The 15377-nt window shown below is 35.4% G+C and overlaps 1 protein-coding gene across 2 annotated transcripts in view; it reads left to right on the top strand.

Moving 5' to 3' along the window:
- The window catches only part of LOC107683936 (ly6/PLAUR domain-containing protein 6B-like), a 22640-nt gene that overhangs the window by 3001 nt on the left and 4262 nt on the right, over positions 1 to 15377 (top strand). Inside the window, exons 2-4 of one of the 2 annotated variants that reach the window (XM_016480052.1) lie at positions 8525 to 8574; positions 9784 to 9864; positions 13568 to 13656. The gene's annotated coding sequence lies outside the window, so the exon portion shown is untranslated. The remainder of the gene's footprint in view (positions 1 to 8524; positions 8575 to 9783; positions 9865 to 13567; positions 13657 to 15377) is intronic. The other variant, XM_016480130.1, reaches the window with a different exon arrangement.

The raw sequence follows: 15377 nt of genomic DNA, 5'->3' as shown, positions 1-15377 counted from the left end.
TATATATATATATAAATCGAACAACAACAGTTCTTTCTGGTCCTCCAATCTGATTGGCTGAGAGGAGTGCAATATAGTGATAACAGAACTCCAGCTGTTTCACCGTTTGTATCACGCTGCTTGCAGTATTTCTTACAGCGAGTGTCATTGGGAATGGCCAAATCCACTATAATTTTATAAATAATACTGTTTTTGTGTTACGGAACGTAGTTTTTGAAAGAGTTTTTTTAGGTGAGAATGTACTTGTTTGGACTTAAAATATGCGGTTTGTTAATAAAGATAACATCCATTCGAAAATTTGCTTCTAATTAATTAACAGCCAATATGATAGTAATATGCATGCTAATAAACAACTAGTTAGTAGTGGGAATTGGGCCTTAAAATAAAGTGTTACCGCTAGTTCTAAAGTGACATTTTCAGATTAGTAGTGTTGTATAAACGCAATATCACACGAGTAGCAGTGCGATATGCCTGGATATCGGCACGCTGTGATTACCTATGGCTGTTACCATTCTGGCAAATGTTTATATACAGCTTCCAAAAAAGAATAAGAATTTAAAAACATGCTCATCACAGAAGAGGTGTATTAGAGTAGAGTGTTTGCATGAATTGCATTTATTATGTATTTTTAAATAAATTAATAGAACCAGACAAAAAGTTTTAGTAAACCAATTATAATTTAAAGAGACGGTGTCTAAGTAATTGTACGAATGCTGTTTCCATGCAGCATCAATTCAGTTGGGTCCTTGTCTCAAATTTTTTGTCAATACTTTGCTTAGGATGTTCTTCATAAAATTGTTTTGACCAAAGCCACATGACTCGGCTGTTTTGGTCCTGATTCAGACCTTTGCAATTACTGTGGAATTTTAAGAGTGGCTGCATAGCACACCAATTACGTTTTTATCACTTGCATAGAGAGTAAGAGCCTTGTTTGCTTGTCCTCTTTGATTCAGAAGGACCGTTGTTGCTGTGGACAGATGAAGGGGGACAGATGGCACGAAGGCTTGATGATCTTAGAGGTCGCAGCTGCTGTTGACTGACTTACACGGCATTGTGCTCGATGCCAAACTACTTCTTTTCAAGTTTGCATAGCAAAGATACTGTAATTTCAACTCATGTTTACTATATAATCAGGAGAAGATTCATCCCTTATTTGTTTTGGATGCTCATGTTGTTCCACATTTTTGAGCGGGTTTGTTCCTTTATGGATGATGTGTGGAGATCTTTTTGTTTAATAGGTGTTTGGATGTACTTTAAACACAGGGTTGTTTTACTCCCTGAAGTGGTGCTTACGATAGCTAAGAGCTCAGCTATTTTAATGCGGTCTATCATTAGAGTGAGTCATGAATATCAGCTCTTTACAGTTGACTTGAGAGGGAGCTCAGAGCTCACAAGTGGGTCTTCATCAAACCTTAAACTACATGCTCTTGACTGGTATCACATGACTCTAGTTATGTCATGTTCTAACGCAAGGAATGATGTAAAGATGTCGTTTCAGTTCATAGAAAGGTTCTGACTTGTATTTTTTGTGCCCCACTTTTGAACAACTACCCTGACAGGCCCTGCCTCACTGTGGGCATGTTTAGACCAATACATTCAGGTTTAAAGAGGAAATTTGTAGTAGTTACTATTCTGCTCTATGATTACATCCTGAAGATACCAGTCCTGTTTGTGCTCCAGAACAAAAAAAAAATAATGGAAAGGTAGAAAATATGAATGTGCTTTGGCTCAGGTGAGTGCATCCCTCTTGAATGACTGGGGATGGTCAAGCGTGGAGATAAGCCTGACCTGAGGCCCTGTGTGTCAGGACTATCGCAGTGTCATCAAGTTGAATGACGGGGGAGGGTTACCTGCTCTTGCCCTCAGGGTCATGATAACAATAGAGATCCCCAGGGTCATGGATGAGAAACGCATACACTCTTATCTCCAAAAAGTCAGAGGAAGCATTAGTAGAGTATCTAGAATAAACTCTTTATGGAGAATAGGTCCTCCCTTATGAGGAGAGTTTGTTCATTATTTACTATGTACAATTCATTTTCCCGAAACATCTTGGCGTCTAGGTGGTTCACTTCACGTCATAATGAAAAGGATCAGATATCCTCAGGAAAGTCATGCCTGTTCGAACTGAGAGGGCTAGATTTTTTGAGCTGAGTAGATTTTTTTTAATGCAACTTACAAAAATAAAATTAGTTGTATATTTGATAAGGTGCTTCATATTGTAAAAAAGTGATCATCTGCAACATTATGGCTGCAAAAACCATTTTCAAATGCAAATGTTCGTCCATTTACATCACTCTTGCGATTTTACTGGGTTTATGTATGTGTATTATTAGTAATTTGGGGTTTGTGCTTTTTTTATAGAAATGAATAAGCTTGTTCAGTAAGGATGCATTTAATTGATCAAATGTAACAATAAATATATTTATACAGTTACAGAAGCTTTCTGTTTCAAATAAATGCAGTTCTTTTGAATTTCTATTCATTAAAAAAATGAATTAAAAAAAAATATATATATCCACACAAATAAAGTGTCTGAATTTCCACAAAAAAATATTCAGCACAACTGTTTTCAACATTGATAGTAATAAGAAATGTTTCTTGAGCACCAAACACGGCATATTGGAATGATTTCTGAAGGATCATGTGACACTGAAGTCTGAAAAGATTGTTGCTAAAAATTCAGCATTGCCATGACAGGAATAAGTTAAATTTAATAAAATAAAAAAAATACACTGAAATAGAAAACGGTTTATTTAAATTTAAGTAATATTTTGCAATATTACTGTTATAGTCTGTTTGATCAAATATATAAAGTGAGTAGTCTACATTTTGGTTCATATTTAGATTTTTAAATATATTTTTAATGTTTGCGTCTGTATTTAGATATATACAGTATATATATTTGAAGTGAGTATATTTTGGTTCATATTTAGATTTGTAATTATATTTTTAAAGTTTTGCGTGTGTGTGTGTGTGTGTGTGTATATATATATATATATATATATATATATATATATATATATATGTATATATACATAAAAAGTATTATTTATAAAAAATTATTGTCTATTTTATTTATTGATTTATTTAATTTCTTAAACTAGGCACTACGTGAAAAATATTGTATTTTGTAGTTTGAGCACAAATTGTCAATATAACAGGATCTGGTTAAGCCAACAGTCGCAGTCTGCAGTTCAGGGCAGGGCAGTCCACATTATTCTGCTGTATTTCCACCTTTTTCTCATTCTTCAGGTAAACTGCTCATGACCTCTGCAGTATTATGGCACTTAGCACAGTCTGCATTCCATCTCATTGCTCTCTTCAATAAGAGCACTGTAATCCTCATCAGAACCTGAGAATGCAGCGAGAGTCTGAATTTCCACAAAAAAATATTCAGCACAACTGTTTTCAACATTGATAGTAATAAGAAATGTTTCTTGAGCACCAAACACGGCATATTGGAATGATTTCTGAAGGATCATGTGACACTGAAGTCTGAAAAGATTGTTGCTAAAAATTCAGCATTGCCATGACAGGAATAAGTTAAATTTAATAAAATAAAAAAAATACACTGAAATAGAAAACGGTTTATTTAAATTTAAGTAATATTTTGCAATATTACTGTTATAGTCTGTTTGATCAAATATATAAAGTGAGTAGTCTACATTTTGGTTCATATTTAGATTTTTAAATATATTTTTAATGTTTGCGTCTGTATTTAGATATATACAGTATATATATTTGAAGTGAGTATATTTTGGTTAATATTTAGATTTGTAATTATATTTTTAAAGTTTTGCGTGTGTGTGTGTGTGTGTGTGAAGCAGGGCAGTCCACATTATTCTGCTGTATTTCCACCTTTTTCTCATTCTTCAGGTAAACTGCTCATGACCTCTGCAGTATTATGGCACTTAGCACAGTCTGCATTCCATCTCATTGCTCTCTTCAATAAGAGCACTGTAATCCTCATCAGAACCTGAGAATGCAGCGAGACTCTCACACAGAATAAATGTCCAGGCATCTCTATTCAGTTACCTTGGCCACAGACCCAGGTGAGACAGTTAAAGGGTCTATTTAATCTTAACTTGACGAGAGCACTTTGGAAAAGAACCCAATCTCTCATCATCTCAGGAGATTAGACGCACACCCACAAATCGGATGCGTCGAAAGCAGTGGCCAGAGTAATAGGCACTTAGGTCTGGGTTTCTGAACCCAGTGTGTTTTTAGATGAAGCACTCTGACCGGTTAATTAAGCATGAATAGAAACGTTCTAGAAGAGTAATAAGCAGCTTTTGACAAAATCAAATTATTCAGACCCATGAATTACGCATTTACACCCAATTATTAGCACTTATGTTAAATTTAACTTCTCAGATTATAGCTCAATTTCAATGTTTGCAGAAGGGGTTGTGTAGTTTTATGATTAGCAAATGCAAAAAGAAGTATATTGATTCATATTTTAGGGATTACAAAAGCAGCACATTTTAGGAAAGTGTTACATCCTTTGGGGCGTATCTGTTTCTCTGCAAATCTCCTGATTACTCTTTCTGCCATTCATTGCCAACAACTGCCAGCTATCTATTCATGAAAACCAAACACTTATACTGTACTGTTCCAAAGGTTTTTGTTTTTTTTAATAAAAAGAACGAGACTAAGGACATACAGGTGCATCTCAATAAATTAGAATGTCGTGGAAAAGTTCATTTATTTCAGTAATTCAACTCAAATTGTGAAATTCGTGTATTAAATAAATTAAATGCACACAGACTGAAGTAGTTTAAGTCTTTGGTTCTTTTAATTGTGATGATTTTGGCTCACATTTAACAAAAACCCACCAATTCACTATCTCAACAAATTAGAATACTTCATAAGACCAATAAAAAAACATTTTTAGTGAATTGTTGGACTCATTTACCTTTGTTTACTCTAGTAGTTTAGGATGTCAGTGGATGTCGTCTTCTGTGTAGTCAGGTTGAGATTAGATTATTAAATTATTCTTTTGTTCATGTCTTTGGCAACACGTTTTCTCCTTTTTGCTCCTTTTGTTTATTAATTATTAAGAGTCAGTGAATAGACCATATATATAAAGCTCATTTTTTAAATTGGTTTTTGGGATAAAAGTCTCTGGTTGAAAACTCTGGCCTTAGCCTAATCAAAGTGCAACATACAGAAATGTTTTTAATACAATAAGTGACTATTAAAAGAGATGTATGAAAATTCTGTCAGCATTCATCATCATGTTGTTCCAAATCCATAAAATGTACGTTCTTTTTTGAATACAAATGAAGATTTTTTTTTTCTCATCGCTTTTGTCCATCCATATAAAGTCTATGTAACATTTTCACACAAAAAAAATTTCATAAAGAAATCATAAAAGTGATCCATATGAATGGATGAGTGGTTTCATCGAAGAGACATGGTCACTTAATATGATGAACAGATGCTAATTTAGTTTTGTACTCGCATATAAACATTGATCAACACACAGACATAGAGTACATCAAATATGGTAAACAGAAGCTCAAACATGCTTGCCTGGCACACAAAAACCAATGAAGTTTGTTCTCAAGCAAGTATGTTTATGCAAGTATTGTACATCAAGCAAGTATATGTGCACTCATATATTTCCATAATTTTCTGCTGTAAAAACTCATAGGACAGAGTTTTCATAACTGCAAGAATTTATATAAAATTATTAAGAATCTGTCAATATCCTTAAGAGCTATGCCTTAATATTACAGAATGCAGATTGGACTGGCTTTGAAACAGCTATTCTTTTTAAAATTTAATCATAAATCATCTAGTTTGTGTGTGTAAAAATGTTATGGTAACACTTTAGTATAGAGACCAATTCTCACTATTAACTAGTTGCTTATTAGCATGCATATTACCAGCATATTGGCTGTTTATTAGTACTTATAAAGCACATATTCTGCATGATCATATTCTACATCCTTATCTAATACCTAAACTTAGCAACTACCTTACTAACCATTAGTAAGCAGTAATTAAGAGTTTATTGAGGAAAAAGTCGCAGTTAATAGTTTGTTAATATTGAGAACACCTTAAAAATAAAGTGTGACTGATGTTATAAACTTTAAGAACTTTCTTGGCTCCAGTGTGAGCCAAATAATTTGAACATCTATAGTAATGCTGGATTTTGCCAGATCTCATCCAGTTAGATATCAGTTCAGAGCCATATGCTTCACCTACCGTTAGTGATACCTGAGCCCACGTTTCTCCCAGAGCCCCATCCAGCCCTCGCTGTGGCTTTAGAGGCAAATGGACAAACTCATCTCCATTTCCCAGCCCAGTGAAGCACACAAAGGAAGCCCTTGTTCCGGGGCTCTGATCTCTCTGAACCTGCAGGCCAGAGAACAGGAAGGCTTCTGAGAGTCTGCAGGAGAACTGGGGGAGCGAAAGAGCGTATGCGCTGTAATCAGTTGGCCAATTAAACAGACCCTGGTCTCTCACCCCCATGTAATGAGAGAGGCTGACACTCAAGGGTTCCTTTCTCAACATATGAACCTTGGGAAGGGATACTTCTGCTTCTGTATAAGCTATACACATTTGTTATTATGCACTGGTTACCATGAGATTGTATTAAATTGTTCTTAAAGTGAAGATTAAAATAATATTGATGTTAATTATGGAAGGCAGTTGGTCTAAATGGTCTAAAAGGCTTTGGGACTGAAGACCAATTTGCTTCTCAGTTCATGATGGACTTTTGAGAGTATTCCTTTAGAAAGACCCTAATTTTAACTTGGATGGACTAAAGCGAAACTACTTTGTTTGGCCTTCCAAAAGAGGACACGACTAGAAATCAGTGGTTAAGTTGTATTTACAACACTGTTCCAGAACAGTTCTACCCAAATATTTTGATGTGTCCAGCGCATTTTATGAAGGACTATTTCCTGATCCTGGTAGAGTAGACTACAATGCCGGCTGTTCTGACTCACAGACTGTAAGTACGTTTTTTATATTTAAAGAATTTGCCACTGACGATTCAAACGCAAGTTTTGAGCAGTGTAGAGTAGCATTTGTAGTTTGTCATTTCTCCGATCACAAATGCAGACATGGTTTTATGTTTACGCGGCGCAATGCAATGCGTAAAAAGACAGTATACGGTAAGTCATTATAATCTGTAACTATGTCCCCACTGGATGCAACAAATGCCTCGTTTATAATGGGTTTTAATGTTTTTGAATCATCGCTCCGGCCTGACAGGGCATCATCACAGTATGGCAAGGGGCGTAACATTTCCGTCACACGCTTGAGGTATTCGGCCAATCACAACGCACTGGATAGCTGGCCAATCACAGCACACCTCACTTTTCAGACCGATGAGCTTTGTAAAAATCGACGCGTTTCAGAAAGGCGGGGCATAGAGGAGAAACAATAATGTACAGTATGTGGAAAATAATGTGGTTTTTTTTACCTTAAACCGCATAAACACATTTCATTACACCAAATACACAAAATAATGTTCTTTTTAGCAACATCACATGACCCCTTTAAAAGCTTTCTAAGCTGCTTTTAGGTGTCACATACCAAAAAGTAATCAATACATGGGAAAGGGCCCACAAAGAAATTTTACGCGAAATATGAGAAGCGTGTAATTTTACCAGGGTGGCCGTTGAGCCCTTAAAATTGCTGTGGAAGGAGACGTTCAGCTTCCCTTTTTGAAACATTTTTCCCAGTTCAGTGCAGGTGCCAAACGGTGTGGCTCACTCCTCTGATCTTTTACAGCAAAGGTGTTTTCTGCATCTTATCGACTCCAAACTTTATGTCAGATATTGTAAGCTTTGAATTAGTTTGTCTTGAATTAGTTAAAAAATTGCCTTGAAAATATATCCTTTCATTATATGAGAATTTGCCTTTGTTAGCCAAGATGTTAAGTATTCAATTTATGTTTTCTATAATCATTGGAAGTTTATAGATTTGTTAAATTATTATTAATTATTTAAGTAAACTAAACAGCAGGTCACAGCTACACTCTTAAAAATAAAGGTGCTTCAAAAGGTTCTTCAAGCGATGCCATAGAAGAACCATTTTTGGTTCCGCAAAGAACCATTTAGTCAAAGGTTCTTTAAAGAACCATCTCTTTCTTACCTTTTTGTAATCTGAAGAACGTTCTTTCGCCACAAAGAACCTTTTGTGAAACAGAAAGGTTCTTCAGATTTCCTCTTTATGGAACCATTTAGACAAAAAGGTTCTTCTATGGCATCGTGAAGCACCTTTATTTTTAAGAGTGTAGTTCAACTTCAAACAACAAGGAAGTTGTCACAAAAGCAGTATTCTGAACAGATGAGCAAGGACAAGATTGTTTTTCATAAATATCAGTTGTTTGAAGAAGTTGCCACATTTTAAATATTGGAAATGTATACATAATTGATTAAAATATATAACTGATTGATTACAGTTTTTTTTTTTCCTATGTATTACTTTTTTGCGGTTTCATTAATTGTTTACATTTTGCTAATGGAAAATTAGTGACTGATTTGTATATTTTTTTTTTTTCCAGGACAGCAACAGTGGAAATGTTTGATGACTTTTTGTAGTCAGGATATTAAGGTATGCGCCTAAGTAGAAATTGACTTAAACTTAAAAATTAGGACTAAAATCTTTAGAAATATTCACTAAATGTGTAACAACTAGTCCTGGTCTTCCCCACTGTTTTCAGTTCAGATGAAATTCCATGACACAAGTGAAAATGATCCACTGCAAGCTGCTTTTTATATCCTAACTTACCGTGACCCTCATCTTCACATACACATAAATACACACCTCAGGGATTTTCCACACAAATCTCACTTAGGCACGACTAGACCTGATCGGATAACAGAAAGGCATTATACTGAATTTATTACTGTACGTCACCTCCGTTATCCACATGACATAGCCTGAAGGATATAATGGAATCTTTACATGGCAGTTTTATATAACAATGAACAATTGCTAGTCTGATGTTTATCTGTTGATGGAAAAGATTGTGCAAGTCAGTAATAGATTTACAGAATGAACAGATTGAAGCTATTAGCCTACATCCTTCCCTGACAAGGGACAAATAAAGAACAAATAAAGACCGGAATAAATAAATTACCACGATCTGCTCATTTTCTTTCTTATCTTCTCAGTACTAATTATTTTAGAAGATCCTTTAACTGATTTTTTTTTTTTTCATTTTGTTTGATTTCAAATGCAGTTGTGAGTTAGATTTATTATTTAAAGTGACTTTAGAATATAAATAAGTTTTAAAATAAACTGATATGTAGTCATATGAATAAATATTATACAGTAATTTACCTTAAAATATTACTTAAATGTGAAGCACAAATAGTTTTTTATTAAAAGATGTCTGCTAGTCCACCAGAGTACTAATAGCCCCCCTTTTTTTGAGTTGTGGTGTATTGTCCTCAGGGCCTTTGTGTTTTACAGCCTGCATGTCTGTGTGCTGACTTGGTCAGCATTGATAAATGAGTGGGAAAGGGACCAATCACAAATGAGCAATAAAAGGAGTCACACAAAGCCCCCTTGAGTTTATATCCTTGACCTGGTGTGTTTATGACAGTCTGTCTTCCTGTGAAGGTGGGCTCACATACCTAACCAGTCACTGACCAATGGAAGACAAAGGAGATATAAATGTGGTGAGACTGTGTAGGAAAATTACTGGACTCTTTCAGTCCAGAGAGGAAATGAAGATGTTTGTCAAGTAAGCAGTCTGGATAGATAGATTTAATTGTGTGGTTACTCTAAAAAAAAAATTGTTCCCTTTTTTATCAGCTGTTTCTTAAGGAGGAAGGTCATTTAAGAGAGAAAGTGGAAGTGTTTTATCCATTTGAAGATCTCAACAGGAAATTTCAGGTAACTGGAACCTTTGAATGTTTGTATTGTTCTTTCAGTGTTGCTATGCCATGGTGATTCATGAGCTTGGTAGATATATACACACTTGAGTGTGGCGTACTTGAAATTCTGCCTCTGAGCAACATGGAGGTCTTATAAATATTGCTTTGATGTCACTTACTACCCATATTCCAAAAGAAATTTGATACCTCAAAGTGTCTTGGAACCGGGGCGTTTAGGTCTTTAAAGCTTATTTTTCTAATTCATGCTAAGCTCTCAGTTCTGACATATTTCAAGAGACATGACATGTGGGTTTAAGTGTTTTTCACTTGAATGGTCAGGATCTGGGTCGTACCTATGCAGGTGCCTCCAAGTGAACTGTGGGAATGTTTTCTTTTTTTATCTTTATGTTCAGACAAATAGTTTTTAAAGTGCTAGACTTAGGATCACATTTACGAGAAGGTTGTTGAGGAGCATTAAATCATGCCATTCATAGAACAAAAAGCTACTAAATGATTTCTAGATTGGTACAGTACATCTGAAGATTGGCCTTTAAGATTAGATTTCATGTGACATCATGTGTACTTTAGGCCTCTTTTTTTCTTCCCCAGTTTCTTCACATTCCTCTTTTTTCAACTGTAACCTGAAAGAAGCAAAAATAGAGCACTGTATAATATAATGAATGAAATGGATCCACCGGCCCTCAGGCCATCAGAAAAGCCCTCCGGCCCTTGAGAAGGGTGGGGCCATCAACACCTATAGAAGAGCACGTCATGTGTCCTGTTTTTCTGTCAAAAGACAGAGAAATCTGCTGGTTTCAAAACAAAGTAGTAAATCTGTCAGCAATGTCTTCCAGTAAAAGAGCTGACAGAGCAATATAGTATTCCTGGACATATACTGCACATCTTGTTTTGGCATTAATGTTTGCAAGTACTGCAAATTATATTTTGAAAAGATTTCAGCTCCTTTGATTATGAACACAGTCTGACTTTGACCTGACCTAAAGAACACAGGATAAAACATAAATAAATCATGGGACTGTAAGTGACTCTAGGCCTGTCACGATAACAAATTTTTGTTGTGCGATATATTGCCCCAGAAGTAATTGCGATAAGCGATATTATTGGCATTTTAAAGACCATTTTATGCCACTGAATATATAATCATAATGTAACAGCATAATAATGCAAGAAGGCCTTCACACTTTCAAATGACACAAACACTTAATTCTTAAGAATATTTAGATCATGGAAATTAAGTATCAAAATATTAGATACCTTAAAAAACTTGAATAAATAGTAAATAAACATTTTCTAACAAAAAGTGCAAAGTAACAAGTACAAAAAAAGAAAATTGCACAAAGAACTTGTATAGAGATTTTTCCATCTACAGATTTTTCCCTGACCTTCTTTTCTCTGTAAATGAAGGGTGCACACTATTGCTGATAAACACAATCACTACTTAGCAGTCAGATGTCCATATGCACAAAGGCACAGATCCCTAAACAAGGCCATATCTGCAGATGTGCTACTAACTAGCTCCTCATGACTACACCACATTATGCACGGGAAGCTGCAAAAGACACAGGTGCAAGTTAAATGCAAAAAACATGGTGACAATAATTTTTAAGTAAATATAATGGGCGATATATTGCATCACCAAAAATTATTGAGGTCATGTACATATATTGCGCGACATATAAGTCGATATATTGATTATTGCGACACGCCTAAGTGACTCTTAATAGCTATGGAGTCCATTTCTGACAGGCCTCTGAAAATAATTTATTCATCATTTATGCCATGTCAGTTGAAGAAAAGTCATATTAATTAAATTTTTATTTATTTTCTGGCTCATGAAAAATAGTGGATTAACTAATTCTAAGACTAACTGAACAAAGACCCTGAAGTCATGACAATTTGTCCTTGATTCGTTCCTTTCAAAGCCTGTTGAGCCTCTTTGTTTTGAAATCGTCACTGTGGAAGATGGTTTCCCTGGAGGAAAGACAGTGGGTGATTTGCATTCTCCACTAAAATGTGTTTAAAGAACCGTTTCTTATTTTTATAGAAATAGTGCCATGACATAAAGCGTAAAGCGTTAAATCTTCACTGAAAGACATAAATGGGAAAAAACAAACTGTCTATGGCCAAAAGGCAGTGGTGAAATATTCAGGAACGTATTTGAGAATATCACCAGTGTTTTATTTGGATATTCAAAGGATAATCCACCATTAATTTGAGGGATTTTTAAAAGCTCTGGTTAGTCTGGGAACATTCCTGTAATTCTAACCCTGTCAGCACATCAGGCTTGTATAAAGCTCAAAGGATGCACTAAAACTCACTGTGGTGTGATATTTACACAAGACTTGAATATTTCACAGCTGTATATTTACTGTGACAGCCATGAGGGACAGCTAGAACTCAAGATATCATATGAGCAATGCTGTATCATATTTCATTGATATTCCACATGCAGTTTTTTATGGGGACTGGCAGAAGGCCATAATATATTTTACAAAGTACATGAAATTCATATTGTATCAGTGAGTCAGTGGTAACACACAGTATGAAGCCTCCTGTATTTCCTGTTATTGAGGTGTTGATGTGATTTGTACACTCAGCAGTCTTTTCCTCACTTCACTCACTGAAGATCTCACCTCTCAATGGCAGCTCTCTATAGAGGAATAACACATACTGTACTGCTAACTATTGGTGCTGCTCACAGTTATACTGTAGGTCAAATTGTAGATTTACTTATGTTGCAAACATAAAACTGTATATAATTCAATCAATCTAATTAAATTAAATCAAAGATTTAATGTAATTTGTAATTAATTCGAAGTATATCACAGTAGGTAAATTCCCCTTGAGGAACTAAAGCCTAAATAACCTACATAATGCCACAATGGTAAAAAAAAAAGACAGAAATAATTGGCGATCACTGCTCGTTTCCATGTGTTAGCAGTCCTGGCTCAAATTCAACAGTTTATTTTCCCCATGCAAGTGCATGACAGAAGGTTTAAACATGGTGATGCTTGGTTCTGAAATAAAAAGCTTTATTTATGATATGATAAATAACCACCTCTCTAAGTAGGTGGTGTATGATACACTACCATTAAAGTTTGGGTCAGTTTTTTTTTTTTGAAAGGAAATTAGTACTTATTATTTTTTTAAATAAAAAATAAATAAATAGAAAAGTTATTTTACATTTTAAATAGTTTTTACTGTACTTACCAAGTAAGATCCTCAAGAATAGTTTTTACAATACAGCGAATAAATTGAATCCCACTGCTAGAGATTTCTAAGTAATAAAGCAATTGACTGCGCAAACCCCCAAAGATCATCAAGTACCTCTTATCATTAGTATTTATCTCTACAGATTTAGCAAGAATCAATGCATGATTCACTCATGAACAGTAGTGTATTGAGGAAAGTACAGTTAATCTAGCAGAGTGTTGTGTTCTGGGTGTTCCAGAGGTTATGGGGATGGGGATGGGGTGTGTTTGTGTGTATGCTAATTACATAGGCTAGACTGGCTTGACACCACACTGTCGACTTCACACAATGGCTAGAGGCTCCGCCCCCACAATGCACCTGCTGTCCAATCAGAAGCCGGTGTTGTCAGGAGGTTGGGGTCGGTGGTTTCTTTTCTGTTGTTGTGAGAGAGAGCTGCAATGGAAAATGACTTCTAAGCTTTCTCTTTCCTTTTCCTTTTCCTTTGAAAGTTTCAGTCAAGACAGGAGCCTCTGCACATTTATCAGGGAATCTGTCTACTTGGCCTGTTAAACCTATAAGCTTTCCATACAGACAAAAGGTAAGTCTTTGTTTTTTTGGGGTTTTTTTTGTATATTTTGATTTTGTGCAAACATTATTTTGTGTGAATAAGGTATGTTATGCATTATATTATTTCACATTTGTATTGGATAAGTAGGCTATTTTATAGTATGTGTTTTTAGTAAGGCATCAGTTTCTGTAAATTCTAAATATTAATTATAAGATAGACTCTCACAGATGTTTTGTTAGTAGAAGTTACTATGTTAAAAGTGTTGGTTATTCAGGTGGCTTCACGGATCACTGAACCAATAAACAGGCCTCTGGGACAGGCCTCTCAGACAGCACTGGCCTCTAGAACTCATTTACATCATTTTCATTTCACTTAAAGACATTTACTTTCAAAGAATGCATTTAAATATCAAACTAGACTACGGTTTTGATCTAAAATCCCACCATGTTTCAGAATGCAGCCTTTGTTTATGTAAGAATGAGCGCATGTTTATGTGGTTTTGTATTCAGCATAAATATGCCAAAATAAAGATGCATGCAAATGGCCATTTTATGCTCTTCACTCTTAATGAACTGCTTTTAAGTCCCTGCATGTGCCCTGGCTGGTTTGTGACCTAAGAACACTTAAGTTTGGAGCTGAAAGGCTTCAGACTGCAGGCCCCTGTGTGAGTTTTAACCTCTGGGTCAGTGGAGCTGATTGCTGTTGTGCTGTCAGTCATTATATGTGTGTGATCTCTCTTTACTCTGCTAGAGACCCTTAGGAGTAGATTGTCACTGGCACAAGATTAATGACACTCATCTGTTTGCTTTTAAACCATATGCTGTCTAGGGATGAAGTAGAGCCTGTGGAATTCTGTGTACTAAACTGATGCTGAGTGCTTGATTTAAGTCATTTGAAAAATTAAATTTAAACTTCTTTATTTTTCAGATTGTGAATGTATTTAAAGAACTTGCTCACAGCATGTTTCGCTGATGCTCTCTCATGTTTATTCAAACAGGAAATAAGTTACGCAGTAGGCTAACGTCCATCACACACAGTGAGATTGTCAATGCTGTGTAACTAAACACTGATGGAAACAAGCACTAGAGCATGTTAATGTCCTCAGAGAATGTGTTCAGCCTTAATCATTAACCTCTGAGGTCACCGTGCCTTACTGCTTCTTAAAATGCCAGGGGCAGGTGCAAGACATTTCAAATATGGGGGCGGATGACGTGGATGGGGACTTTAGTCCCTCGTCATCAGTTATAAGGCTGGATTTTGGTTTCCTGCTTAAAAATGTAGGTACTTGCAATTGAAGTACCAGAGGGCTTTATGCAAATGGACATATTAGTGAATCCAGCGCATTCAGTCAATTGAATAATGCATGAAATGAACGCTGTTTGGATGATTAGAATTCATAGGTTGTACTTCTTCAGAGTATGAGGCTTTGCTGTAATTAAAAGAAGTAATGTGTGAATCCATCCATCACCTCTAATTCTGTTCTGTTATTTAGGCATTTGTGATTTGTCATTATTCTGTTAAAGAGATAGTTCACCTAAAAATGAAAATTCTGTCATTAATTACTCACCCTCATGTCGTTCCAAACCTGTAAGACCTTCATTCATCTTCGGACCGCAAATTAAGATATTTTTGATGAAATCTTGAGAGCTTTCTGACCCTGCATAGACAGCAATGCAACACAACTCTTGTGAACGTGCATCAAAGACTGAAACGGAAGAGAAGAAATTGTTGAATAAAGCCTTTTTTTTTTT

This window comes from Sinocyclocheilus anshuiensis, unplaced genomic scaffold (genome assembly GCF_001515605.1).
Source record: "Sinocyclocheilus anshuiensis isolate Anshui unplaced genomic scaffold, SAMN03320099.WGS_v1.1 scaffold277, whole genome shotgun sequence".
In the NCBI taxonomy this organism is placed as follows: domain Eukaryota; kingdom Metazoa; phylum Chordata; class Actinopteri; order Cypriniformes; family Cyprinidae; genus Sinocyclocheilus; species Sinocyclocheilus anshuiensis.
This window is presented reverse-complemented; position numbering and strand designations above follow the sequence as displayed.